General features: G+C 43.0%; 1 protein-coding gene across 5 annotated transcripts in view; it reads right to left on the bottom strand.

Annotated features, from left to right (window-relative positions):
• GALNTL6 (polypeptide N-acetylgalactosaminyltransferase like 6) overlaps nt 1–27787 on the bottom strand; it is a 1732831-nt gene that overhangs the window by 123282 nt on the left and 1581762 nt on the right. The gene's annotated exons all lie outside the window — the stretch shown is intronic.

The raw sequence follows: 27787 nt of genomic DNA, 5'->3' as shown, positions 1-27787 counted from the left end.
TTGATTGATCACCAGAAGAATAAAGACACTTAGAACTGTAGGCTCAGAACTATTGGGCTTATTGGCTAAATCCCTCATAGTTCTAGAGTATGAAGATGATTATCTGTATTGGCTTTTGTAGCATCAATTTTATAGGCTGTTGCCTTAGCTCATGTTGCTATAATAAAGTACTATAAACCGGCTGGCTTACAAACAACAGAAAATTCTCTCCCTGGAGGTGGGGAAGTCTGAGATCAGGGCACCAGCATGGTCAGGTTCTAGTGAGACCCCTCTTGCTGGTTGCAGGCTACCTACCTCCTGTACACTCAAGTGGTAGAAAGATGGCTGGAGAGCTCTCTGGGGACTTTTTAATAAGGACACTAATCCCATTCATGAGGGCTCCACCCTCATGACCTAATCACCTCCCTCTTCCAATACCACCTCCTAATGCCATCACATTGGGGGTTACAATTTCAACATATGAATTTTGGGGGTACACAGATGTTCAGTCCCTAACAGATGTTGATTTGCCAGGGACTTTTTTTTCATCAGTAACCTAATAGATGACCAAGGAGTAAGGTGAATAGCCTACTTCTTTGCAGTAAAATGCAACAAACAATTACTGAAAACCAAGGTTCAAGGTACTAAATATGGGATACAAAAGTGAAGAGTCACCTTTCTGTCCCTGTGGTGCCCAGGGTGAATGGGGAAGACAGACATGGCATCAAAACAGCATGGTGTGAGAAAAGATCAAGGTGTGTATAGCACTTTGTGGTATCACTAGAGGGTTATGTGCCTTTACCTGGGTGTGACAGTGGGGTGAGCAGGAAGAGGGAAGGAGCACGTGTCAGGCAGAGGAAATAGAGCAGACAAAGCCCATAGACAGAAAGAGCATGATGTGTCCCCAGTGGAGTTTGGAGAGTGTGGTGTATGGTGTGTGTAGGTACAAGTGTTGGAAGCTTGGTTAAAGCTGGACAATCAAGTGCAAGGCAGAGTGTTGTGGAGAATGAGGCTAGAGACCTTGGCAGGGGTCAGGGTGCTGAGGGTCTTGTGAACTGTTTCTTGGAGTATGAGTTTGATTTGGAGCTTTCAGTTTTCACTCTTTGCTGGGCCGTGGAGAGTGATGAAAGCTATGGAGACTGATGAAAGCTATGATCTTTCTCTAAATAAATGCAAAGCCACCCAAAATTCTGCATCAAGATTCAAGAGAATTAGAGGTGTTCCTGGAAGGCCCATCCAAGAAGGTTTATGAATCCCAGCTTAACACTCTTAGTCTTTGGTGAGACTGGGTACCACCAAAGAATTTTAACCAGGGGAATAATGCATTCAGATTTTTGGATAGATGACTCTGGCAGTGTAGAGGGTGGATTTGAGGGTGATAACTCTGAAGTAGAGAACCCAGTTGGGGGGGGGTGACAGCTGTCCAGGTGAGACGTGATGCTGTGATTGTGCTAATGCTGTGGAAACGGTGATGGATGGCTGAAAATTTAAGAGGTAAAGTTGGCAGGGCTTAGAGCCCAAAGGCTGTGGGGACAAGGGGTGGGATAGGTAAGCAACCTGTCATCAAATAAAAGAGGAAGTGCAGCTTTAGCAGGAACATAAAAGATCAAGCTAGCATTACAGTTTGGGGTCAAAAAGTAAGATCTGACTGCAAAAAACTGGCGCATTATTTCTTGACTCTAATACCTTGAAAGCAACCCTGGAAAAATGAGTTTAAGTGTTTCTTGCAGTTACTCTTTGGAAGGAGCTCCTGAGGCTTAAAATGTGCTATTCATTTTTGAAGGTGGCTTATTGGATGGATATTTCTGCATTTTTCTTTCTTTAAGGTGTCACTACACTGCAATCAATCCTTGCATCATAAGAGAGAAGATATTTATATTGAGCTTCATGCACTTATTTAAAAATCATCCTTAAAACGGATAATGCTTAAAATAATTGCGATGAACAGAAGGCAATTAGAATAAACTCCTACTAATTTGTATTAATCGAGGGGAAGGTCAGTTGAAATTCATTAAAAATCTGAAGTCTAGGATGTTGTTTTCATTCATATTCTTATCCTAAAAATAATCTGAAGGACAAAAATTGTTTTTCCCACTATCACATAATCGCTTCCTGTTTCTGTTCTGCAAATTAGCATGGAGGATACAGACCATCCAAACTCTACTTAACTTCCTGTGACCACTATTGACAAAAATCAGTGTCTTCTGACAGAAACGAATCCCAGAATAGCTCTTCATTTTCTCGTTTAAAAAATTCTGAACTTAAGAAGCCACTCCTCACTGGCCATTGATAATTAATGGTACCCCTTGCTTTGGTGGGCAGTTTTGAGCATCACTTCCAAGTTTTATGTTTTTTTTTTAAATTTTTACTGGGATATAGTTGATTTACAATGTTGTGTTAGTTTCTGCTGTACAGAAAAGTGAATCAGTTATACATATACGTATATCCACACTTTTTTTAGATTCTTTTCCCATATGGGCCATTACAGAGTATTGAGTAGAGTTCCCTGTGTTATACAGAGGTCCTTATTAGTTATCTATTTTATATATATGTCAATATAATATATATAAATATAATATATATATTATATATGTCATTATATATAATATAATGACATATATTAATGACATATATATGTCATTATATATAATATATATATTATATATGTCATTATTATATATATATTATATATATAATATATATAATATATATATATGCCAATCCCAGTCTTCCACATCACTTCCAAGTTTTACACGAACAGTGTGATAGACACACAGAGACACACACAAAATGAGACACCAGAGTCAGTGACAGGGGACACTGCTGTTCCTTCTGTTGGCCTGGAGCCTATGCGTGTGAAGGTTGGAATGTATGTACGGAAAGTCTTTGACATTTCCCTCCTGAGAGAACATGGAAAAAGAATGAAGGAAAGTGAATTGGTGTAAGGATGGCTAGAGCGCCTCTGTGTGGGGTTTATTTCCTGCTTGGGAAGCCTGAGACACAGGATGACAAGTTCCAGGAGGTGTGTGAACCATTCCTGCCCCAGGGTTGGGGGGTGGTCCACCACTCACAGGGGCGTTTCTTGAACCAGGTAAGTACATGTTCAACTTGCAGAGAGGCCTGTTTGAATGTTCAGGAACTGGAGAGGAGGGTGGAAATCAGGGAAAAGCCGTCCTCTGCAGAAGGAGGAAGGGCTGAAAGCTAGGGGTCAGAGGGCTGCGTGGAGGAGACCTTAGGAAGGCCTGGCTGTGGTCACAGCCTGATCGCAGGAGGGATGGGAATGTACTGGAGAAACTCAGCCCAGAGAAGCAAAGGCACCCCTACCCTCTCTATGTTTTAGGATCTGTAGTTGTAGCCTCCTAACTCTGAGTCAGCACGTGAAACCCTCTGGGCCTGAACAAAAAATGTTCGGAAATTTTTTGTAGGAATATTCAAATGAATGCCAGTATGGAAACGGACCCCCCAATTGTCCTTGTATCTTTTCCCATTTGGTTTTAATGCGCCCAGAGAATACTATACATGTTTCCATGGAATTTATTTATTCCATGATTCTTCCTGAGTGTTTTCTTGCTTTTCATCTTGGTCACATTTCCTAATAACCCTGAGGTGGAGTTATCATGTCGCTATTACCAGGTTAAAGATTTATCATCAGTCAACCAGATATATATATATTTTTTGTCATAGGCGTGATTTGAGCTGTTTATCTCTAAAACCAGAGCAGGACCTGTTTTGCTCTGTAACTTGCACTGTCCTTTGACCTGTTCCGTTGCATCTAAAGTTTTTGAGGAATGAACTTTTCATGGTGTATCAAACAACCGCCTATAAAACTACTCCTCATAAAAGGGACCAAAGACTGAATGCATAGAGGCCCAGGGCCAAAGCGAAGGGATATTACCTGAAATAGCCTGGGGCTGTAAATTACGGAAGGAATGGGTTCTTTACCCCGAAGTAATAAAAAATACTACAAAGTTTTAAAAAATGTACAATTACAGCAGTTGTGGAACAATGTAGAAAATGGTTCAGATAGGAGGAACTCTTTCATTGCTAGAGTTTTTAATGTTCCTTAAATTGACCCACGGTTCCCAGGGGAGAGGAATAGGGGGACACTGGGTTTCTGTCTTCTTAGATGATGGTGATGAGTGGAAAAATCACCTAGACCTGCAGACTTCAGAGCAAGTAGCAGGGTGTGTGGACTGAGGGGCAAAAAACAAGAGAGTTGGGAGGTAGAACAAAATGATGTGAATAATCCGCTCTGCTTGAGGACTCGTTCCTCTGCTTCTCCTTGTCTATTTGGATGCGTCTTTCCAGAGCCCAAGAGGGTTGATGAGCACGCTGAACGTATTGATTAGGTTTGGGGTCACGGTCCCCTGACCAGAGTGCAGCGGAACCACACAGAACGAGGCGGAGGAGGAAGAGAAATGAGTGTGGTGGCCGGAAGGTGGTGAATGGACGCCGGCGGCACAGAAACAGACACACAGCTTACAGGGATTTGGCTCTCACAGAGCGGCAACTAGGACAGCACTGGAATTAAGTTTGCTTTCTGTTGAGACTGAATGGCGAGGATGGAGTGTAGAGGGATGGGAAATGGTCCCAGAGCATGAGCCTGGGAGCCAGATGCGTGGGTTCAAGTCCTTCCTCTGCAACTTAACTGTGGGCAAGTTCCTTACTGGCTCTGACTAGGTTTCCTCCTTGTAAAATCGGGCTGATAATAATAGAAAACACTTATTTGTGAGAGCAGGTGTACATGGAAAGCATCAGAAGCTCTCCGTGAACATGGGCTGTTGTCACAGGCAGTTGGCAGTCTGTGGGGATAGGAGGATGGCAAGATGCTCACAGAGCTCAGAGAGCTTGTTCTTAGGAAGTCAATTGTTGTGTTTCTACTTAACGTCAAAAGCTGGATTTGAAGAATTCTGTAACTTGATATTTCTTTTTGGGGAGGAGTGCTTTTTAGAGACAACTTGTCATGCCCTTTGAGGTAGTAACCATCACCAGATTCATGGAACGGGCATCACTGGTGTGACCTTGACTCTCACCGAAAGGCCCGGGTTGGAAGACAGGGCTGGATTTTTCTCCCGCACAACCCGAGGTCCTGCCTCAGCCCCAGCTCCACCACGATGATGGGCTTATGCTGGTGGGATTTTTTTTTTTTTTTTTTTAACAATTGGTTTTTTTTTTTTAATTTAATTTTATTTATTTATTTATTTATTTATTTATTTATTTATGGCTGTTTTGGGTCTTCGTTTCTGTGCGAGGGCTTTCTCTAGTCACGGCAAGTGGGGGCCACTCTTCATCGCGGTGCGCGGGCCTCTCACTATCGCGGCCTCTCTTGTTGCGGAGCACAGGCTTCAGACGCGCAGGCTCAGTAATTGTGGCTCACGGGCCTAGTTGTTCCGCGGCATGTGGGATCTTCCCAGACCAGGGCTCGAACCCGTGTCCTCTGCATTGGCAGGCAGATTCTCAACCACTGCGCCACCAGGGAAGCCCTGCTGGTGGGATTTTTGTCCTGAGCTCTGGTCATTTGTTTCAGTTCCTTTTATTTTTCACTGACACGCTCACATTCCTTTTTATTTTGGTGTAAATTCATAAATGGATTCAAGATGATTAATAGCATGATCCACGCCGACCACAGCAGGTGTGTATTCAGTGACAGGATGTGTAGTTCCTTAGATCCTGTGGTTGCACGTAGCGTGTTCTCTGTGATGAGATGAAAGCCTGGTCTTACATCCTTCCAAGAACTCCAGTTCATTTGAGATTTGATTCTACCCTGCTCCTTGCCGCTCCACTCCATTCTGCTAAATTCACACCACACCGCAACATGTGGTGGAAATTGAAAGACAATCAAGGCTGAGTCACTTCTCAAGAGGAGCTTATAAGTGTAGCTTCCAAACTGGAATTTGAGTAGCAAATAGTAGAAAATTTGAAAAGTGTGTAAAGTAGATATTTCTAAGTTAGCGAGTTAGTTGTCCTTACACTCACCATGAAACAGTCCATGTGATTTCAGTTCCAGGAGCTGCTGGGGCCCCGCTGGACCCCCTTTTCTACTGGAACTCCCATCCCCATCCCCTGCAGGTGCACTGGGAACTGTTCCCAGCAGCTTACCCTCTGCACAATTGTCTTAGGCTGAAGGTAGCTGCCTTGCCCAGAAAACCCTGAGATGGTTATACCATCTTCCCCTGCTACCCACAGGGGCAACCACTGCCAGGCTGACATGGGGTGAAAAAGCCCAGCCCCCTTTTCTCACGGAGGGTCGGCTCTGTGTGTGTTATGCTCAGACCCTTCTGGATGAGGCCACGCCTTTCTTGGCTATTTCTCCCTCCCGGTCCGTCAACCTGTTCCCTTGCAGGTCTTCCCTGAAGCAACTCCTGCAAGAAATGAAATGCACCAAGCATTTCATTCCCTACGTCAAGCTGTGCTTCCAGGAAACTCCATGTAAGTCAGCTAAAATAATAATAAAATTGACTCTTTTATTTTAGGGATTGACAACAGGAGGCATTGATTTATATTCATCATTGTAAACTTGCCTTCTTCAAGATTTTAAGTCTGCTCATTGCCACAGATGATTTGCGCAAGGATCTTCTCTCATCTTGATTGAAAACAATTTTCTTGTCCACATCTTCTGATTTTTAAGGACAGCTCTACAGTTCCCAACATAGAGTACCATCGGATACTCCAGACAAATCAATGAGCTCTGTTTGGAATCAGATCCAGTATTTAATATCTGCTCAGTCATTGGAATGCACAAGATATACCCACACATTCACAGGTTGTCATGTAGTATGTCATCTTGTTGGGTTATGATGTTCTTGAAGTCATCACCAGAACAAATTTTAGAAGGAGGAGTTGGGTTTCTCAGTTCACTAGTCCAGTGCCCTCAGGTCCCAAGATTAAAAAAAAGTACTCAGTATTTTAGATTGTGTCATGCTCCGTGGAAGGCCAAGCCTTCGTTTATGTATGATTTCACCTGAGGCTTTGATCAGTGAAGTACGAAGTGTTGTTCCCATGTAGGAACGGGATCCCATTAGTGCCCAGCTCTGGGTGCTTCAGCTGGAAGTTTCAGAGGCAGACTCAAAGCCGGCTGCCTAATTCCCAGCTTGGCACTCCTTTTGTATTCCATCAGTGAAATCATGAGATAAAATTACATTTCTATTTGCCCTAGTAATTCTTAGGATTTGAAGAGCTACTGGAGACCTACTGATGCATTGTTCGGAAGTAGCATGCATCTTATACTAAAATTTTCTCTGCTAGAAAAAGGCAGATAATTAACATGTGACTGTCCAGATTCTCTCTTCTTAGGAGACTTATGTAAGCTATATTCATCACTTTTTTCATGTCCCTAAATATGGTAATCTTTTTCTCTTGCTCGCTCACGAAGATACTGAGAAGATGAAGTGTGACAAGGATCTTCCAAGTGCTTTGACTGCTGGGAGGTATAGAGTCTCCACTTAAGCTGGGCGGTCTTAGCTCTAAGTGCCTGTGATGACTGCGTAGTGTTGCTCTAGACTCTCCTGGGTTTGAATCATTTGTCTATTTATACATCCCTTCAGGAATCGTAAATTGCAGTCACCAGGTAACCACTGGCTTCTAAGTATTCAGTTTTGGCTATAAACAGAACAGAAAACTGCCTGTAGCTCATTCTATACACTGCTGGGTTCCGATAATACAAAAAAGAGCCTTAAGGCTCCTTTTCTGGACTTTGTAATCTGACATTTGTCAGACACACCCTTTGGGGGGTTAACTATGAGGAGTGAGTGTGGAAGAGAGGGTTCTACTCCTAATCCTGTGTGCGCAGATTCCTGCTTAGTACCGCTTCCCTTAATTGTGCGTTTCAGAAGTTATTACCCTCTTCTTACTCCAATTGTATGGCTCAGGTAACTGTATTCTGAGGGTTTGTTTACCTCCCTGTGGGGTCATGATGTTGTCTGGAGCTGGAAAAGAGAAAGTTGCTCATTTTTCTGGATGTCATGGGCCACAGCACATGCTACAAAGATGGGCAAGTTTGGCCACGTAATGAGCCTGGTAGAGGCTGCAGAATTGGAGCTTTACCGACAGCCCTTAGTCAAGAAGGGGGTGAAGTCAGAAGATGCCCTGCACCCTGCTGTCCTGTGCCCCGCCCCCAAGCACATCACAGGTGGTGTGGGCTGAGAACGATGTGGACAAACCAACAGAATCACAGAAGGAATATTTAGCCCAGCTGCTGTGTAGGGAGCTCATTTTGCTGTCCTCGTCCTGCCGTGTTCCCGTTGGCCTGCGGGGTAGGACAGGCTCTTCTCCTCGCTGTGGACACCCCAGCCCTCCGGGTTTTCTGACTGTCTCGAGAGGTAATACCACTGCCGCCTCTAAAACTCATTAATTTCAGGCATTCAACGCACACTGAGTTGGCACCCACTAAGCTGTGTCAGCACTGTGCTCTGTAATGTCAATGGTCACTCTAGTCTATGACGGGGGACATGCAGCCGTACGGAGGGGGATGTTCCAACCTGTTTGTCCTGGACAGTCCTGGTTGTGTCTATTGTTTCAGGCTGGTTATGAAGAGCACTCTCTTTTATTCTTAAGAGTGTCTCAATTTGGACAATGAATGACGATAGGTCAAATTTAGTCTACTCAGAAGATTCTGGAAATTTCATTTCTTCCAGAAGCTGCCTCAGACCCTTCGAGGCAAGATTGGAGGCCTCTTCTACCTATTCTCCTGAAGCTTGGGAACACACCTGTCCCAGCATCTCTGTCCCACTGGAACCTGCCCATTCCATGAGGGCAAGGTCTGTATCCCCAGACATTCATTCATTCCCAACTGGCACAGGACTGACACACAGAAGGCAGGCAAGTTTTGATTTAAATAATTATAAACTTCGGAGCACAGGCCCATAATCCATGTGGGGTTGTGGGTTAGGGAAAGTTATCCAGCGCAGGAAATGCCTGATTGGAGCCTTGAGTAGGAGCTGGCTGGGCAAAGAAGGAAAGAGAACAAAGCATTTACGACAGAACGGCAGGAGGTATAAAAACCCACAGCACTTCAGCTGACACAGTGGCATCCTAGGGTGTGAAGGGTTTGGCTAAAGATGAGTCTGGGTGGGTAGTGAGTACGGGCTGGGGGAGGGGAGGGTCAGTACGTAACACTGATGAGTTTGGACTTGATTGAGTAAGAACAACAATAACTATATTGACCAAACACCTCCTAATTATTAGCCAGGCACTAGGTTAGGTGCCTTGAATACTTTGTCTCAACTTGTCCTCACAATTCCCCTAGGAGTTAGATACAGGTGTTATCCCCATTTAATAGATGACAAAACCCAGGTTAGGGAGAGTTGACCTTATCTGACTGATGTCACATGGTTGAATGTGGATTCAAACCAAGAGGGTTTGACATCACACCCTAGCATATTTTTCTCCTTCTCTTTTTGTCTCTTCCTCATTTTATCTCCCTCAGATGCACAAAGGCACACACACCATCCCAGAGTCAGTGAGGATCCACTGAAGTGCTTGAAGCTGGAAAATGACATGATCAGGTTTCTATTTTAGAAAGACTATGTTGGCGGACGTTTGGGAATGGAAGTTTGGAGTAGGATTCCAGGAGCAGAGATGCCTGCTAGGAGGCTGGTCCAGAGGTCCAGGTGGGAAGGGATGAGCCTGGTCCAAGGTAGAAGCAGTAAAGATAGTGAAGAGGGAATGGACCCAAGAGATGCTGAGGACATAGGATCAACAGATTTTGAAAGGGAGGTTGAAAGTTTTGTTGTGCATTCAAGCCTTGTCTCTTTGGAAATCGGCTGGGTTCAATCAGGTGGTGCAGTTCCTTGAAACTGGGAATCAGGTATGTAAAGAGGCCAGAGGATGAGTTCAGTTTGGGGCACGTTTGCTTTGAGTTGTCTGTGTAATATCCAAATGGATTTATTAAATAGCATATGCAGGACTGAGGCTCAGGAGAAAGACCTGGAATAGAGGTCTAGATGTAGGAGTCATGAGCATGAAATCAGATGAAATGACCTAGGACAGCAGAAGACCCAGGATGTGAGAACACTAGAGGCTCCTGCAGGGTCTGAGGAGAGAGGCAGGAGGAAAGTCAGGATAAAATCCTATCACAAGAACAAGGGAAGAGCGAGGTCAAAAAGAAGGAGAGGAATGGGGACAAAAGATGGAAAAAGAAACCAGCGTAATCCAGCTTCTACAAAAGGGAAAGTAAATCTGGTACATATAACGGTTCTAGATAGGAAGTATAATGTACATCTTGCAAAACAGTTAAACAGTGGCTTTCGTGAGTATATTTGAAAATATTACAAAACTAAATTGGTACTTAAAAGTGTCAGAATTAGGGACTTCCCTCGCGGTCCAGTGGTTAGGACTCCAGGCTTCCACAGCAGGGGCCACGGATTCAATCCCTGGTTGGGGAACTAAGATCCCGCATGCTGCGTGGCCATAAAAACAGAAAGGTGTCAGAGTTATAGTTGCTGTTCAGCTCATTAATCAAGAGTCTACTAGTATCTGACTACTAACGTGTAACTTCAACCTAGTAGCCCCACTGACTCAAAGTTTTTGCCTTTGGGAGGCAGAAAGCCTTTGGCCCCAAATTCTGCAAATGTCCTCGGGATCGGATGTCACTGTGACTCTAGTGAGTGAGATTCTGAATATTATTAGGAGTACAGCCTGGCCGAGCTGGGCTTCGGGGCTTTCTGAGCAAATAGCGTTTATCTTGATGGCATGACCCCAGTTCATCTGGATGAAATAGCGCAGTGCTGGCATTTTCGTGGAATGGGTCACCAGACCCAGATGAAGAAAAATGGAAGTTATTGTGCCCTCGTGTACCAGTCCTTTCTCTCTGACAGCAGCTGTGGCCTTGTCCTTGTATAGATATTTGAAACACTCAAGTCTAATGAATTTTCTGCTCTGTCCGGATATATTGCCTCAGCATCACATGGCAAAGCTTAGTAGTTTCTCAACTTGCTTTTTTTTTTCTAGGGAGATAACAAACCCCAAATCCTTTCAGGCAAGGAGATCCAATAATAAGACTATAATTACAACGGTGACACTATGTGGGTATTCTTCCACGGATAATTTGCCTTTACCTAAAAGTTTCATTTTATTTTTGTTGAAACCCATCTCCTTCCAAAATTATTTGACATACTTTAAAATAAGGGGCACAATATGAATATAGTTAAAATAGAAACAGAACATCAAAGACCATGCAAAGGAAAAAAGGAAATAAATATTCTGTAAACCCAATCTGATATATGTGCTATGCCGCAACATTACATGTAGCTTTGAGATTTCTAATAGATTAAAGAACTTTCTTTTGAGTACTTGAAAGTATTATAGATGAACATTTTCCCATTAGCCCTATAAAGTAAATAGATGACTTGGATGTATTCGATAGCTGAAACTGAAGTAGAGGTACCATGGCTTTTCCAAGGGAAATAGCACACTACAACAGTAACAGAATGGACCCCTACAAAAGCTACTATTGCCATTTTCTAAATATGGACAAAGAACTCTTACTTAATTTCACAAGGTATTCTAGTGTTTCTCAAACAGTTCTATTCCTTCCTGCTTCCTTAGTGATGCTCCAACACTGTAAGCCATTGCTCCACTTGCGAGGTGAGCTGCATTCTACTTATTTATGATTCTGGCTGTGATGGTCTGAATGTTGGTGTCCCCCCAACATTCATAGGTTGAAATCCTAACCTCTAAAGAGCATGGTTTTAGGATGTAGGGCCTTTGGGAGGGGTAAGTCGTGATGGTGGGGCCCTCGTGAATGGGATTTGTGCCTTAGTGAAGAGGCCCCCAAAGCTCCCTGCCCCCGCCCCGTGTAAGGACACAGAGGGGTGTTCTGGCCCGAACCAGAAGGCCACCAAGTTGGCGCCTTGATCTTGGACTTCCAGCCTCCAGCACCCTGAGAAATACATGTCTGTTGTGTATCAGCTCTCCCGTCTGTGGTATTTTGCCATCGCAGCCTGAACGGACTAAGACGGTGGCTAAGACAGGGCCGAGAGTATTGATAGAATGATAATGGCTGGATTACTGTGCGCTTTTAGAGAGGAGTGTGGGGAGAAAGCCCCTGGGAGCGTTTCTGAACCAGGAAGAGAGAGCCTGTTGTAGGACTGAAGAAACGTCCCAAATCCGTGGCAGACTGGCCACCAGGCTCACTCTTCCGTGGAATCCTCGACTTGCCTCTCTTCCTCCATAATTTGAACATGACATTGATTTCACCATGGTAACCAGGTTGGCTGGTTCAAGCACTTATGGACTATATCTGGAGCCATCCAGATGTGAAAGTCTCTGTCTAGTAGATGTTTTGAAATGGGCTTGAGTGACAGAAAGCACACACGCACAACACAAGCCAAGCCGTGCGGTACCCTCACGTGGCCAAGCTTGTCAGAGTTCCAGAATCAGGCGAGTTGAGGCAGAATGTGTGCTACAGATGAAACAGGAAGTATATTTCTCACCAGCTTCTCTTTTTTTTTTAAATTATAAGGCCTGAGATAATAGATAACCAACAACGATTACTGTATAGCAGAGGGAACTGTACTCAATATTTTGTAATAACCTATAAGGGAAAAGAATCTGAAAAGGAATATATATATATATATGAATCGCTATGCTGTACTCCTGAAACTAACACGCTATTGTAAATCAACTCTACTTCAAAAAACATTTTTTAAAAAACCCATAAAAACAAGCAAAAAAGGACTGAGGTAATTTTTATTTTTTAATTTTAATTTAATTTATTTATTTTATTGAAGTAGAGTTGATTTACAAGGTCCTGTTCGTTTCAGGGGTACAGCACAACCTTCTTCTCCTTAAATCTCATCTAAATCAGTGCATTTCAGTGGATTCTAGAACATTTTCTCTGCTGAATGAAGTTTATAAATATTAGTTTTTCTATGTCCCGTGAATCATTCTGAAGACAAAAGAAAATAGCATCCGAGGTTCTCTTCTGTAGACCAGACACCATGCCTTGAGCTGTAGACAGTTTTTCCACCTGTTATCAATATTGCTGATGAGTAGAGTGACACTTACGTATGAAGAGGCCATATGGGATTCCGTATTCAATTAAGCACCACACTTATTAAGCCAGAACAGTCAAAATGGTCAGGGAAAGATTATTTTCAAGTTGGCAAGTAACTACAGTTGACCCCTGAACAAGGCGGGGATGGGGGTGCTGATTGCCCCCCCCCAGCAGTCATATCTGCCTGTTCAACCTCGGAGAGTGTAGTACTGTAGTATTTGTTGAAAAAAATCCACCTATAAGTGGTCCTGCGCAATTCAAGCCCATGTTGGTCAAGGGGCAACTGTATTGCTAAGTAACAGTATAAAAGTCACCTCTAAAATGCACTAGTGGCTGAGTACAGTACCAGTGATTCAAGCCTCATAAATGTGATCTGGTTTTAACTGCTATAATTCAATATCAACTTTAGGCATCCTTTAGTTATCCCCTTTCCTCTTAAATATAATTCAGGAAAATCTTCCCTTACTTCATTTATAAACACTAGAGTAAAATAGAGTTTATTCCCTATGCAATATTTATTAGTTTTTCCCAGTTTCCAGAGCACCTCTCTGTAGAACGTCTTGCTGCTTAATACATATGTTATGATAGACCTCCACGGAACATTTTCCTTTGAAACAAAAACAGGTGTTCTGAGTCACAGAGGCTGATTATTTTTAAAGGCTGGGGAAATTTAACCTGGGTAAAAGTGCTTTTTCACTGTGAAATAAAGATCAACAAGGTCCAATTTTAGTCGATCATCAATGAGTTTCATCATAATGTATTTGAAAGTAATTTGATGCTAGTTTTTGGTCATCATTCTTCTACTAGATTTTCTTTTTTCTTTTTTTTATTGAAGTATAGTTGATTTACAATGTTGTGCTCATCTCTGCTGTACAGCAAAGTGACTCAGTTATACACATATATACATTCTCTTTTTTTTTTATAAAGTTTTTCTTTTTTTAAAATTTATTTTATTTATTTATTTTTGGCTGTGTTGGGTCTTCGTTTCTGTGTGAGGGCTTTCTCCAGTTGCGGCAAGCGGGGGCCACTCCTCATCGCGGTGCACAGGCCTCTCACTATCGCGGCCTCTCCCGTTGCGGAGCACAGGCTCCAGACGCGCAGGCTCAGTAGTTGTGGCTCACGGGCCTAGTTGTTCCACAGCATGTGGGATCTTCCCAGACCAGGGCTCGAACCCGTGTCCCCTGCATTGGCAGGCAGACTCTCAACCACTGCGCCACCAGGGAAGCCCTATACATTCTTTTTTTATATTCTTTTCCATTATGGTTTATCCCAGGAGATTGGATACAGTTCCCTGTGCTATACAGTAGGACCTTGTTGTTTATCCATTCTAAATGTAATAGTTTGCATCTACCAACCCCAAACTCCCAGTCCATCCCTCTCCCTACCCCCTGCCCCTTGGCAACTGTGAGTCTGTTATCTGAGTTGTTTTCTGTTTTGTAAATAGGTTCATTTGTGCTATATTTTAGATTCCACATATAAATGATATCATATGGTATTTGTCTTTCTCTTTCTGACTTACTTCACTTAGTATGATAATCTCTAGTTGTATCCATGTTGCTGCAAATGGCATACTTTTGTTCTTTTTTATGGCTCAGTAGTATTCCATTGTATATATGTGCCACATCTTCTTTATCCATTCATCTGTTGTTGGACATTTAGGTTGTTTCCATGTTTTGGCTATTGTAAATAGCGCTGCTTTGAACATTGGGGTATATGTACCTTTTTGAATTATAGTTTTGTCCATGTATATGCCCAGGAGTGGGATTACTGGATCATATGGTAGTTCTATTTTTAGTTTTCTGAGGAACCTCCATACTGTTTTCCATAGTGGCTGTACCAACTTACATTCCCAGCCGACAGTGTAGGAGGGTTCCCTTTTCTCCACACCCTCTCCAGCATGTATTGTTTGTAGATTTTTTAGTGATGGCCATTCTGACCGTTGTGAGGTGTTATCTCATTGTAGTTTTGATACATTTCCTTAAAAACAAAAAGCTGTCCAATTTCACAGCTCTTGAACAAAATTAAAACACTACTGCTGTATTACTTAGTATAATATGGTGCAGATCGTGAGCATTTGAGTAAAAGGTGGTCTCTCTGACCTCTAGTTGGTTGTAGTCTTATCCGTGGACAATATGTGTGTAGACAAAGAACCTACATACAATGTCAGACAGAATGTACAGACTCTCAAGGACAGGATAAGCTCTGTAATACATAAACCTGGACGATTTCAAAGTATGCCTTTCAAGATAATAACAAATTTTCGTTGTCTTTATTGTGATGATTTTATCCATTCATGATATTTAATGAGAGTAAAAATAACTGATGGCATTTATGAAATATTTCCAGCCTCAGGTTCTGTTCTGGTTGCCTTACATGTTTTATCTAATTCTTATAATAACCCCACAAGGAAAAGAAAGCACAGAGCAGTTTGATAGTAAGGAGTGGGCCTGGGAACCACATGTAGGCTTGGCTTGTTTCTGGAGGCTTCATTCTTAACAGCTCTGCTACCCAAAGATGGCAAAACCTAAATCCATCAATGAAGAATCACCCATGTATATGTGCAGACTCATCAAATTGTATACATTAAATTTGCACAGTTTTTTGTATAACAATTATACCTCAATAAAGCTGTTATAAAAATTAAAATTAAAATTAAAAAAAGAAGGAAAACCTAGTCAGACTTGTTTAGATATTTTGTTTTCATGTACCATTCCTCTGAGAGTCCCAACAGCTATTTTGAGGTTAAAGCACCCAGGGTTCCCTTCTTCTATACTTCCCTGATGATGTGGGCAGATAATTCGGATAATTCAGTACTTGTGTGATTATTTTTCAGTCTCAAATATTCAGATTAGCTGTCAACATGAGCCCAGCTCTTTCTATGCTGTGTCAAACAGGCCATGGAGATACCATTTCTATAAGGCAGATGTCCCCATGTCTCCTGTTTTTCTCCTTGCGTTCCTTCAACTTTTCTTGTTTTTTTAATTTTCTTTCTTTCTTTCTTTCTTTCTTTCTTTCTTTCTTTCTTTCTTTCTTTCTTTCTTTCTTTATGGCTGTGTTGGGTCTTCGTTTCTGTGCGAGGGCTTTCTCTAGCTGAGGCAAGTGGGGGCCACTCTTCATCGCGGTGCGCGGGCCTCTCATTATCGTGGCCTCTCTTGCTGCAGAGCACAGGCTCCAGACGCGCAGGCTCAGTAGTTGTGGCTCACGGGCCTAGTTGCTCCACGGCATGTGGGATCTTCCCAGACCAGGGCTCGAACCCGTGTCCCCTGCATTGGCAGGCAGATTCTCAACCACTGCGCCACCAGGGAAGCCCCAACTCTTCTTAATATAAAAAATAATTAAAAGCTTCCAGTATATTCTTTCTCCTGCCAAGCTGCAATTTGAACTAGCAGCAGGCAAAAAGTAGTTATGTGGATTTATCTCTGCTTTCTCTTTAACTTCTACAATGAGATCAGCCCAGTAGCTCAGGCTAACTCATGTGTGGCTCAGATGCGTACGTGAAACTAATTTGCTTATTATAAATGGACTTGATCTGGATAATAAACAAGGTAAAGATAGTAATGGGTAAGGGATCCGCAGTGCGGTTCTCTGGAGCCCTGTGTTACCCAGGAGCTGTGCTGACCAGCTTTCGGATAACATGCCCTTATTGAGGTCCACGGAGAAAATACCATGCAGCCTGCAGCAGTGCTGTGTTCTCTGCTGTGGAAAATTCCACACCACCTCCACCTCAACTCAGCGTAAAAACACTTGCCAAGAAGGAGGTGGAGGTGGATTATGGGGATAAATATATCTCACTCATTCTTGTAGGATCATTTTCAGTAATCACTGATGGATCTCATAAGCAAACACTTGAGTGTATTTGATCTCCTTTCTCATTTATACCTATGATTTTCTTTCTAAGCCCTTTATTTAGATTAAAAAAAAGATTCTTTCCCTTTTCATTTTTTCTCAGACCTGTGCATCACGTCCCCGTAGTGGATGGTTACTGATTTTTGGCATTGCAGCATTCACGTCTCTGAATGAACAATGCCGTTATTTCCCTGGGAAGAATCGCCTCTCCTCTGTTTGGTGCAGGAGATGGAATATATTCTCACCTCCCTGCGGGACCCTTAATTGAAGCTCTCCATGCACTGCCTTGGGATTGCTAAGAGCCAGGATAGGACATCATCCCCCGGGACCCTGAATCTTGAACTGGAGTGGGGATAGACAGTTGTCTTTCATTAATTTATTACAGGGGTGTCACCAGCTAAAACTATGAACATGTTCCTCCAACAAGACCTTCTGGAGTTTCCTGTTCCTGTGTGTGGTCCTTAGTCTTCCTTTTGACCTGGGAAGCTCCCCCATATTCTGCCATTAAATTCCCTTTTTGTTTAAGCTAGTTGAGTCTGTTTCTGTCGCTTGCAACAAAAGAATTCTAGTTGATACAATCCTTGACTGCATTTTCTCCTCCTTTATTATTATTACTATGATTATTTTTTCCGACCTCTTCCAGCTCACGTTTTATCTCCTTTTGTTAACTTATCCTTTTTCTGAATGCTTGGGGTTTGTAGTTTTTTTTTTCCTCAAGCGATAATACTTTCTTTGATTTCACCGAGATGCGTTTGCTCATTTTTGATCTCCTTTGTGCGTGTCGTGTTTCTATGTAGATCTTTCATTTGCCTTTGTTACAACTTTTTCTTGCCTTGTCTAGCACCAGTCCCAGTCAGGTTTCTATCTGGTTGTTCACCTTTGAGGGGCTCATTCTTATTAGGATGCTGGCTATGAAGGGGGGGCACCTGGTGAGTGGGCAGGAACAGCAGATAGCTCAGATTTGGGTCTGCTTCCTGAGCTTTTTCTCATCAGTGCTATGCCACAATAGTGCACCTCTACACACAGGAAGTTGGCCAGGCTCCTGGTGAGCCTCCGTGCATTACAGGTGAGTTACAGGTGACTACCTGGAGGTAGACTTACTTTGAAGATAGAAGCTAAGTTTGCAGAGCCCCTGATTTCTACCGGGGCCCTTTCCAAGGCTCTGTTCACATAGTCAGATGTTTTGTAAAATTTGCTAAAATCAGATATTTCAACCTCAACTGGATGGACTGCTGTCTACTTCTACTCTGACTTTCCCTCTGCCATATTTAATTCAGATCAAATAGTATTGGAATGGTGGTTGGGATCTGTAAAAAAATGCCTTTATTGTTAAGCTTACTTTTTTATGCTGAGGATTTTAAAGTAAATTACGAGTACCTTTCCATTTTATCCCTAAATATTTAGGCATGCATCTTTGAGAAGAAAAAACATTTCCTATGAGGTCAAAAACAACAATGTTATTAATATTAATTAATATAATAATTAATTATAATAATAATTAATAATAGAATTATTAATTAAACAAAATTAATAATAATTGCTTAATAGTATCTGTGTCCATATTCAGAGCTCTGCATTTGTCCTTGAAATGCTTGTATGACTGATTTGCTCAAATCAAGATTCAATCCAGTACCACACTTTGCATCTGATTGTTCTGTTTCTTAACCTTTTTTTTTTTTTTTAAATAGACTGCTTCCTTTCTCATCTCACTGACTTGCTGAACAGAGTGGATCTTTTGTCCTACAGAATTTCCCACCCTCTGTGTTTGCCCGATTGTAGCCTCTTGGTACTGTTTAGCATGTTTCTCTATTCCCTGGAAGTTAGATTTAAAGAACTGACTACCTTACATTAAACATTTTCAGTTGTAATACCCTTGTGTGTTTCTCACTGCATCACACAGGGAGGTAAATGGTACCTGATGGTCCTACCAAGCTGTTTGACCTCTGTTTTAGAGAAGCGACAGCCTGACCTCTCAACTGTAGAGGTATGCCCCCCACCCCCCCATGATCAGAAAGGCATCTGTGCAGTGTTACTTTGGCACATGTGAACAACTAGTCCTTCCCCAATCATTCAACTGATAGTTGACACAAAACGACACTCCTTGCTTGAATCAGTAGCTTCATGAGGGGGTTACCAAACGACTTTCTAAAGAGGACCTGGTCTCTGTCTTCATCCTCTCTTAATTGGTTGATTTCAGTGGCCTCCTAACTGGTCTTCCCAAGTTCTTCCCCACCGCCCGCCATCACTTCTTGTGCACACAGCAGCCAGAGGACCTCCTGGCATGTCCCAGATCGTGTCGCTTTTCTGCCCACATCCTCCAGTGGCCTCTCGTGTTCATCACAGAAAGCCCACACGGCTCTCCATGTCCTGGCCACAGCCCACTCTCTGATTCCATCTGCTACCACTGCCCTTTTCCCCTCCGTCACTCTGCTGCAGCCCCCCTGGCCTCTGGCTGCTCCTATGACACCCAAACCTGCTCCAGCCCAAGTCGCTCCATCACTGCAGGTTTCTTCTCAGATGATATTGAAAGTAACTCCCCAAGCCCTCTGCCTACTCTTTCTACCCTTTCCTTGCTCTGCATCTCCTTGTAGCACTTACGTCCTTGCCATGTGGTATTTACTTTTCTGGATGGCTTCCTACTTGAGTATGAATTCCATGAGAGTGGACACATTGCCATTTCATTTATTCCTGTGCCCTGGCTCTGAGCATGATGCCAAGGTTGGCACGCAATGCATATTTGTTGAATGAATACTAGATGACGGGATACTCAGTGAAAGTAGCACGTTACAATTGAGAATAGTTGTGTGTGTGTGTGTGTGTGTGTGTGTGTGTGTGTGTTTTCAGAAGAGTCACCTGGCTAAAGGGAATGTCACCTTTTCCATCACACTTTTGCTGAGCCATTGAAAGATGCATTTTGGAAAATTATATCTAGGTAATATAATTCCAGTAAAGTGCAACTCTAAAGATACTTCTCAAGGATGTGGACTCTTGTCCCGGCTTAGAATTCTTCAGGAGGGAAGTAGAAATTAAATGAACTCCATTCTTTTAATATTTTCAAAGAATTACCTGCAGAGCAATCAGGGACAACATGTCACCAGAGATCAGTCTCCAGTTACACCCAGTGCACCCCCACCAAAGGCAAAGGAAACACAGGGAAGAGCCTTTCCTTCCCCCAAGTCAAGACTTGCTGAATTAGAGATTATTTTCATACTTCTTAACAGGCTCAGGATTAGAACTTAAATCAGAGAATTGCTTTTATCCCGTCCATTAAAGACTCATTGGATTGGAAGAGCACTTTCTAAAGGCCTAGAGAACGATGGCCTTAAACTCACACACCCTTTCAAATATTCAGGTCCCTCTTAGGCATCTCACTTAAATGACCCCTTTAAAATTGTCTCAAGAAGAGCAGCAATGAGCTTTCTTATATTTTTGGGATAGTCTGAAACTGCCCATTTCCTCTTTTAAGCTCTGTTCACCTGCCCCTTTCCTTCAGATAAATCCTTTTGAATTCTGGTGCCTTGCACATAGATATTGAAATAATAGACCCTGTCTCCAGGATTTCTCCAACGCCTCTCACTGTGATCCTGATTTAAACAGACGGCGCCTCACACTTTCCTAAGTGAACGAGACATATGGCTACTGATGTGGTTTGTGTGCAGCCAAAAGGCTGGGGATGGGCCCGCCTACTTCCCCTTGATCAGACCACTAGTAATACTCTTAAAGACCACCCCCCCGCCCCAACCTTCTCTCTTCTGGATATGCGCTGGCCTAATCCCAAATTCAGGGGAAAGGGAATAAAAGGTAATTATAAGATTTCATTTACTTCCCGCCTACGGGGATTCACACGGAAGTCCGATGCAATTACCTGGTGGCAGCGATGAAGGCAGAGGCCAGTGGGGCCGCCTGTCTCTGCTCCACAAAGCAGGCCATCCAGTTACAGCCAGACGGCAATTTCCAGAAAATCCTGTAATTAGGTTGTGAAACGGTGGCAGATAGGATGAACTGAAGAGGCTGATGTGTGGCCCAAAGTAATCTGGTTTCTACTAAAATGCACTGCAACCCACATCCTTCCTATTTATTAAAGCCCCATAATATACCATGTTACGCTATTACGGCAGGTAATGGAGGGCAGGCACTTAACTGTAATGAAATTAGATCCCCCCTTGCCTGCGCCAGAGCCGCAGTGACATCTTCTTGTAAAAGCTGTGAAAATGGTTTCTCAAAAATAGACTTGACAAAAAAAAAAAAAAAAAGCAACACAAAAACACTGGAATCCACTTCACCATAAAGAATTAAACAGCTCAAAGCTCATGAGGTCGGACAGTTATGGTCCCTCTGTACCACCTACTCTCAATTCAAAGCTGTTGTAAAGCCAGGTAGCCAGAGGAGGAGAAACAATAGTCAATGAACCTTTATGTTTTATCTACAAAGATTGTTTTCCTGTTTCTAGAGAGAGAACGGCAACAAACAGTATGGTCCTGCCTTGCAATGATGGTCCTGACTTCTGATGTTTTCTTGAATTTGCATCATCTTTTCCTATCTCCTTTAAAAGTATGCATATAGAAGACAGAAAGGTGAGATTGGAAAATAAGCACCTGTGTGATATGATATTTTAAATAATTGAAAGCTTGTGGGGATGTAAGGTCTTTGTGTTGTTATACTGAAACGGTTGGTTCTCACTCCATTTTTATTTCGCATTTTGTCAAACTGATCCGTCTGGCACTTTGGAGCTGTATCTGATTGCATGTGTGAGCTGCTCTAATCACTCACTGAATAAAGCAACAAGGTCAGGGATCATCAAGTGGTCAGGGAAAGGGTCGTACGTAATGATTTACTTAAGATTCAGCTGGAAGGACCAACTACATTGATAAGACATTGACAGTAAGTGAGGACAACAAGGCAACACGTGGAACAGTTTTCAATCAATGACGCCAAGGACAGTATTGTTTTAGAACCTTCAGCCCCTGGAGAGAGATCGACTGTCCTTGGCTGGCAGGCTGCCCAGAGCTTAGTGCTGGGGCCCTGGGAAGGAACACCAGCCAGGATCTGGCCCACCAGAGACCGAGACGGAATACATTCATGATAGCCCCGCAGACAGAGGGGAGTTTGCTGCAACTCAAGAGCCCGGCCTCTCTAAGGAAGAAGGGAGGCCCTTTAGCAGGGACAAAGAAGCTTAGTCAGTTGAGATGCAGGGCCCAGCATGAGACGGGGGCTTTGGGAAAGCAGAACTGCATGAAGATGAAAACGTACAGGTGGAGGAAATTCAGGGATGTTGGTAGAAATTGAATGAATGTGACTAGCGATGTAATGTCTTCTTTGAAAAAGCAGATACCCCGGGGCTGAAAACCGTTGAGAGAGATTTATGATTTATATTCAGAGACCCTGAGGAAGTGGCCCAAGGTCAAATGGTAGAACTGGGGAATCAGGACTTCCAGTGAGATTTCATGACCTTGATTCCAGTTAGAACAAGGGACCGGTCACTCTTTCGCAAGCTGCAGTCACGTGTAGAGTCATCTCACACCTTTTTTTATACCGCACGTTATTTGGACTATGATTTACATTTTGTTTTCTTTAAATGTTAAACTTTAATTGACCGTCATCTTAAGCAAAACTGTCCTTGATATTACTGTATATTTTTTCTAATACAAGTTAAAGTAAATACAAAATATTAAAAATAGCAAGTGGGGGCTTCCCTGGTGGTGCAGTGGTTGAGGGTCCGCCTGCCAGTGCAGGGGACACGGGTTCGAGCCCTGGCCTGGGAAGATCCCACATGCCGCGGAGCAACTGGGCCCGTGAGCCACAACTACCGAGCCTGCGCGTCTGGAGCCTGTGCTCCGCAACAAGAGAGGCCACGATAATGAGAGGCCCGTGCACCGCGATGAAGAATGGCCCCCACTTGCCACAACTAGAGAAAGCCCTCGCACAGAAACGAAGACCCAACACAGCCAAAAATAAATAAATTAATTAAAAAAAAAATAGCAAGTGGGAATCTCTACCACTTAGACAATCCATGGAATGTGAACCATATTTTAGGAAAACCATTTGTAACATCAGTCTCTGTGTGTCTGCTTTTTTTTTTTTTTTTTCTGAAAGTCCTCAGAATCTTAGCTGGTTTTCCACATGCATAATTATGCCCTCTTCAGATTGGATCTTTTGCTTTTTGTTTGAGATAAAACATAGTTTTGCCCAGATTTAGAACATGGTTTCTTTTAAATTCAATCTCTAGAAGAGAGCACAGTAAGTCATCAATCTCCTTTAGCATAAAGGCTGGCTAGATTTGCTGGGGCATCTTTCCTAAGTTAATTTAATAAATATTATTTTATCACCTACTGTTGCAGGGTCTGTCCTGATATCCCGAAAGATATAAAAGAGAAACATGAAATGATCATTTCCCATTCTCAAGGAGCTTACAACTCACTGTGGTGACTCAGAGAGGAAATATAACAAACTATAATTCAAGATCATAAAAGATGGGCAGAGAAAGTAAGAAAGCAAGAGTGAAGAGAAATTCATTCCAACTAGGAAGGTGAGGGAAACTTTCATAGGAGAAAATGTTTAGTTTGGGCTTGAACACTGGGAAAGGTTTGTATAAGTGGCTCTAGAATGGGGAAAGACATTCTGGTTGAAAGGAGCAAACTGGGTGATGGGGAATTTTAGGGTATTCCGATGTGATGCATATAGGATATACAAGCAGCCTCTGCTAGGAGAGGGCACAGCAAGTGGTAATGATGTGTATGTGGGTGTCTAAGGCCCCACCAGGTCTTCCCCTTTAACCCACACTGTTGACTAAATTTATCATTCATTTTAATCCTTTGGGGTTATATTCACTTAATGAAGTTTTTTTTGACTTCACGGTATTTGTAATTACATTCTTGTGGGAGATACAAAAATGCAGAAACTATGCAGAAACTATTTTCTGTGTTTAAAGAGCTTTAAAATGCATTTGGAGATACTCACAGGAAAGTCATCCAAGGGTCACTTGAGTGCACAGATGAATTTTTACATTTCATCTGTGGCACTGGGGACGCTTGCTCTTGGCTTAAAGGAAGGTGGGACCAGGAAATGCACTGAGGAAGAGGCAAAGCACAGGGAAGGAATCATATGGTACATCTGTGTAGGAATGGTTGACTGACATATAAGATCTATGCAGTGAGTGCATTTGGAAAGGAAAATTCAGGCCAGATTATGTATGTGCTCAAATGCCAGGCTGACACTTTTGGCAATGACCTTGGAAGAAGTCGTTGGAGGTTACTGAGTAAAGAATAAAACAAAAACATGAAATCATAGAGCTGGAGAGGATATTAGAGGTCCTTGAAGCTTCTGGCCTCTTTTTATGAAGAGGTTGCATTTCTTTGCCAATGGTGTTGAGGATATTCTGCTTTGGAAAGCAGGTTTCCATAAAGCAAAAACATAAAAATTATATGAGGAGTAGAAATCTGGCAGCTGTTCTCTCTCATAATGCCCTTTCACAATACAACTATCTTACCTGAGTGCTAGAATGCAATGCTATTAGCACAATTTAGTTGATTTGTTAGCTAGTTAGGCACTTTGTAAGGTCCTAGTATTGGGCAATAAAGTGAGTGGGTGGGTGGGTGGGGAATTCCAAGCCTCCGACTACAGGTGCTGTCCTGGGAGAAAAGATATTCATGACCACAATCAGATGTACCAGGATTTGCAGGAATCAGCAGGAGAGCCCGGGACACTCAGGGTGCCTAGGAAATTCAAAAGAGGAGGTAGGAGTGGAATCCTAAAGACAAGTTTGTTATACTGTATGGTGACAAGATGGCTTGATTTTAATCCCTGCTTTATCATTCCCAAAATGTATGGCAATAGATTAATTGACTTCTTTTGACCTTTACTGAGCTCTCCTTTTAGTAAACAGGGAATAATCTTGCCCAAGACAGGATTACCTAGGGTGGTAGACAGAGTTTCAGGAGGCTCCCAGGACTCCTGCCCCAGCGTTTACACCCCCGTGTGATTCCCCTCCCCACCGAGTGTGGCAGGATTGGTGTATTAGTCCTCTCAGGCTGCTGTAACAGAATACCATAGACTGGGGGCTTAAAGGAAGGACATTAATTTCTCACAGTTCTAGAGGCTGGGAAGTCCAAGATCAATGCGCTGGCAGATTCAGTTTCTGATAAGGACCCTCTTCCTGGCTTGCACATGGCTGCATTCTCGCTGTGCCCTTACATGGTGGGGAGGGACTGGGGTTGCTATTGAGCTTTGGTCTCTCTTCTTCTTCTTATAAGGACACTAATCTCACCATGAGGGCTCACCCTCATGACCTCATCTAAACCTAATCACCTCCCAAAGCCCCCACCTCCAAAACCATCACATTGGGGGTTAGCACTTCAGCATATGAATTTGAGGCAGACACAAACACTCATTCCATAACAACAGTGACTTGTTTCTAAGAGAATACAGTGAGGATGACAGGATATACATGATTACATGGTGATGTTATAAAAGATAGTAGCCACTATCTTGCTGGAATTTCTCTCTCTCTTGCTGGTATTCAGAAAGCAAGTGGCCATGTGGGGAACCCCCACAGGGCAAGGAACTGTGGGTGGCCTCCAGCCAACATCCAGCAAAAGGCTGATGCCCTCAGTCCTGCAATGGCAAGGAACTGAATTCTTCCAAAACCTCAAGTGAGTTTGCAAGTGGATAATCTCCCATTGGAGCCTCAGATGAGACAGTACCTCTGGCCTACGTCTTGACTGCAGCCTCATGAGACTGACTGCAGGGACCCAATGAAGCCATTCTTGGCCTCCTGACCCACAGAAACTATGAGATAATAAGTGTGTGGCTGTGAGTAGCTAAGTTTGTGGAAATCTTGTTACATAGCAATGGCTAACTAATACACCTAGCCTAGTGCTTAACCCCAAGTCATTGCTCCATATTAACTTTCTCTCCTTCCTCTATTACATTTATTTCTTAATGTGATTTTTGCTGAGACCGCTCTTTAAAGCATTGTTTATCACAACACTCCCATGGGACAGGTCCAACCTGGATAATCATTATTTTCTTCCTTGCAGTTTCTCTGTCAGTGACATGAGATTAATCCAACCATATAAGCAGATTACAGCACTAATATGCTCATGAAAAACCAATTCAGCCCAGAAAAGTCTCTGTTAGTCCCCCATAAATGGATATATGTGTCCTGTCCTTTTCCAGAAACCGTTTTTCCTTTCCTCTGCTATCTCTGTGATTCATTGCTTTCTCATTGTTGTCTCCCTTGCCCCAAATAAACATGTGATCTGCGTAAACAGTGTTGTGGAGGCTGTTAGCCTCTCACCAAGGACATGTGTTCTCCTCTCATGCTAGAGAGTTGTTGCTGGGAAGTCGCTGCTCATACAGAGACTGTACGTCCAGGCACTAACCGCCCCCCTCCCCGCCTCCCCCTCCTGCCATGTTCAGTTGGGGCCATGTGATTAATTCAAGTCAATGGAATGTGGGTGGAAGTGATCTATTTTCAGACCTCTGCCTGCTTGTTTTTCGACGTGATCTACTACATCTTCCTTCCCTCTACCACCAGAAGCGAGGGCTCTGAGGCCACAAGGGATGATGGAATCTCAGGATGGAAGCAGGCTGGAGCTGGGGTTTCTGAATCACTTACAAATCCCTAGAATATGTCTGCCCCTCAAATACTTGACTAGAATTAGATTTGAAAAATATTTGATTGTGCCAAGGCCCTGAGGTTTTATCTACTAAGAAGCTACTCGGATTTCTGTCTTCATCAGTTTGGGCTGCTATAACAAATGATCACAGACCCAGTGGCTTAAACAACAAACTTTGATTTCTCACAGTTCTGGAGGCTGGGAAGTCCAGTATCAGGATGCTGGCAGATTCAGTGTCTGGGGAGGACCTGCCTGCTGGCTTGTAGATGGCTGTCTTCTTGCTGTGTCCTCACATGGTAAAGAGCAGAAAGCAAGAGCAGGCTCTTGTGCCTCTTTTTTTTTTTATAAGGGCACTAATCCCATTCACGAGGGCTCCACACTTGTGACCTAATGACCTCCCCAATGCTCCAACTCCTAACACCACAACATTAGGGGTTAGGATTTCAAAATATGAATTTTGGGAGGACACAAACATTTAGTCCATAAATATTACTTTAATTGATTTGCTCTATAAAGGTAGTTTCAAGCCAAGTTCCCAGGCAGAAGGTAATGCCTAAGTCCCTCCAACGTGGAAAAACTTGAAGCTGCCCACCAGGGTTTGGACTTAAGCAGACCTTGAACCTGAACACTGCTCCTACGGACTGTGCTGTATCTCTTGCTATGCTTTCCCTTGGTGGCCTAAGTCTTCTTTACTTTCTTACTTTCTGTAGGCTGTTGTCCTGGTCAAACCAGCCAGAACCTCCAGAACCATGTCATTTGAACACTATCTTGCATTAAACATCAGAGTGACTTTGAACTTGTGATGCCATGAACCAACCCTCTCTCCCCACCCACCCCTGACAAGATGAGTCCCCTTGGAGACCAAAGCGGGTGTGAATCAAATCAGAGTGTGCTTTGCACCTTTGGACACTAAACTTGACAGCTGGTCCCCAACTTGTACCTGATCCTATAACTAAGTCATTGCCCAACTTCCTTTCATTTTCTCTGCATCCTCAACTACACTATTGCTGCAGAGGCAGTGTGCCTGAGGCCATGCCTGTCCAAACATGCATGATATATCTGTGATCCTGGCCTTAAGGGAGGTTCTTGATTTCAGCTACTTATCTGAAACACATATCTTTATTTGTGGGTCATTGTGACACTTGGTTGTATACACTTCAAGATTTTAAGGAAAGTTATCACTACCCTATAGATCCTGGACACCTTTGTTAAGTACAGTCTATAGTTATCTGGTTTTATAGACTGGATGTTATACAATTTCTCTATGTTGACTTGAGTCAAAGCCAAAGTTTCTGAGCCTCTAATGCAATCGTATTTCCCTTAGGTCAGTTGTTAGTCTCTCTTCTTGAAG

Source organism: Balaenoptera ricei, chromosome 6 (genome assembly GCF_028023285.1).
Source record: "Balaenoptera ricei isolate mBalRic1 chromosome 6, mBalRic1.hap2, whole genome shotgun sequence".
Taxonomy (NCBI): domain Eukaryota; kingdom Metazoa; phylum Chordata; class Mammalia; order Artiodactyla; family Balaenopteridae; genus Balaenoptera; species Balaenoptera ricei.
This window is presented reverse-complemented; position numbering and strand designations above follow the sequence as displayed.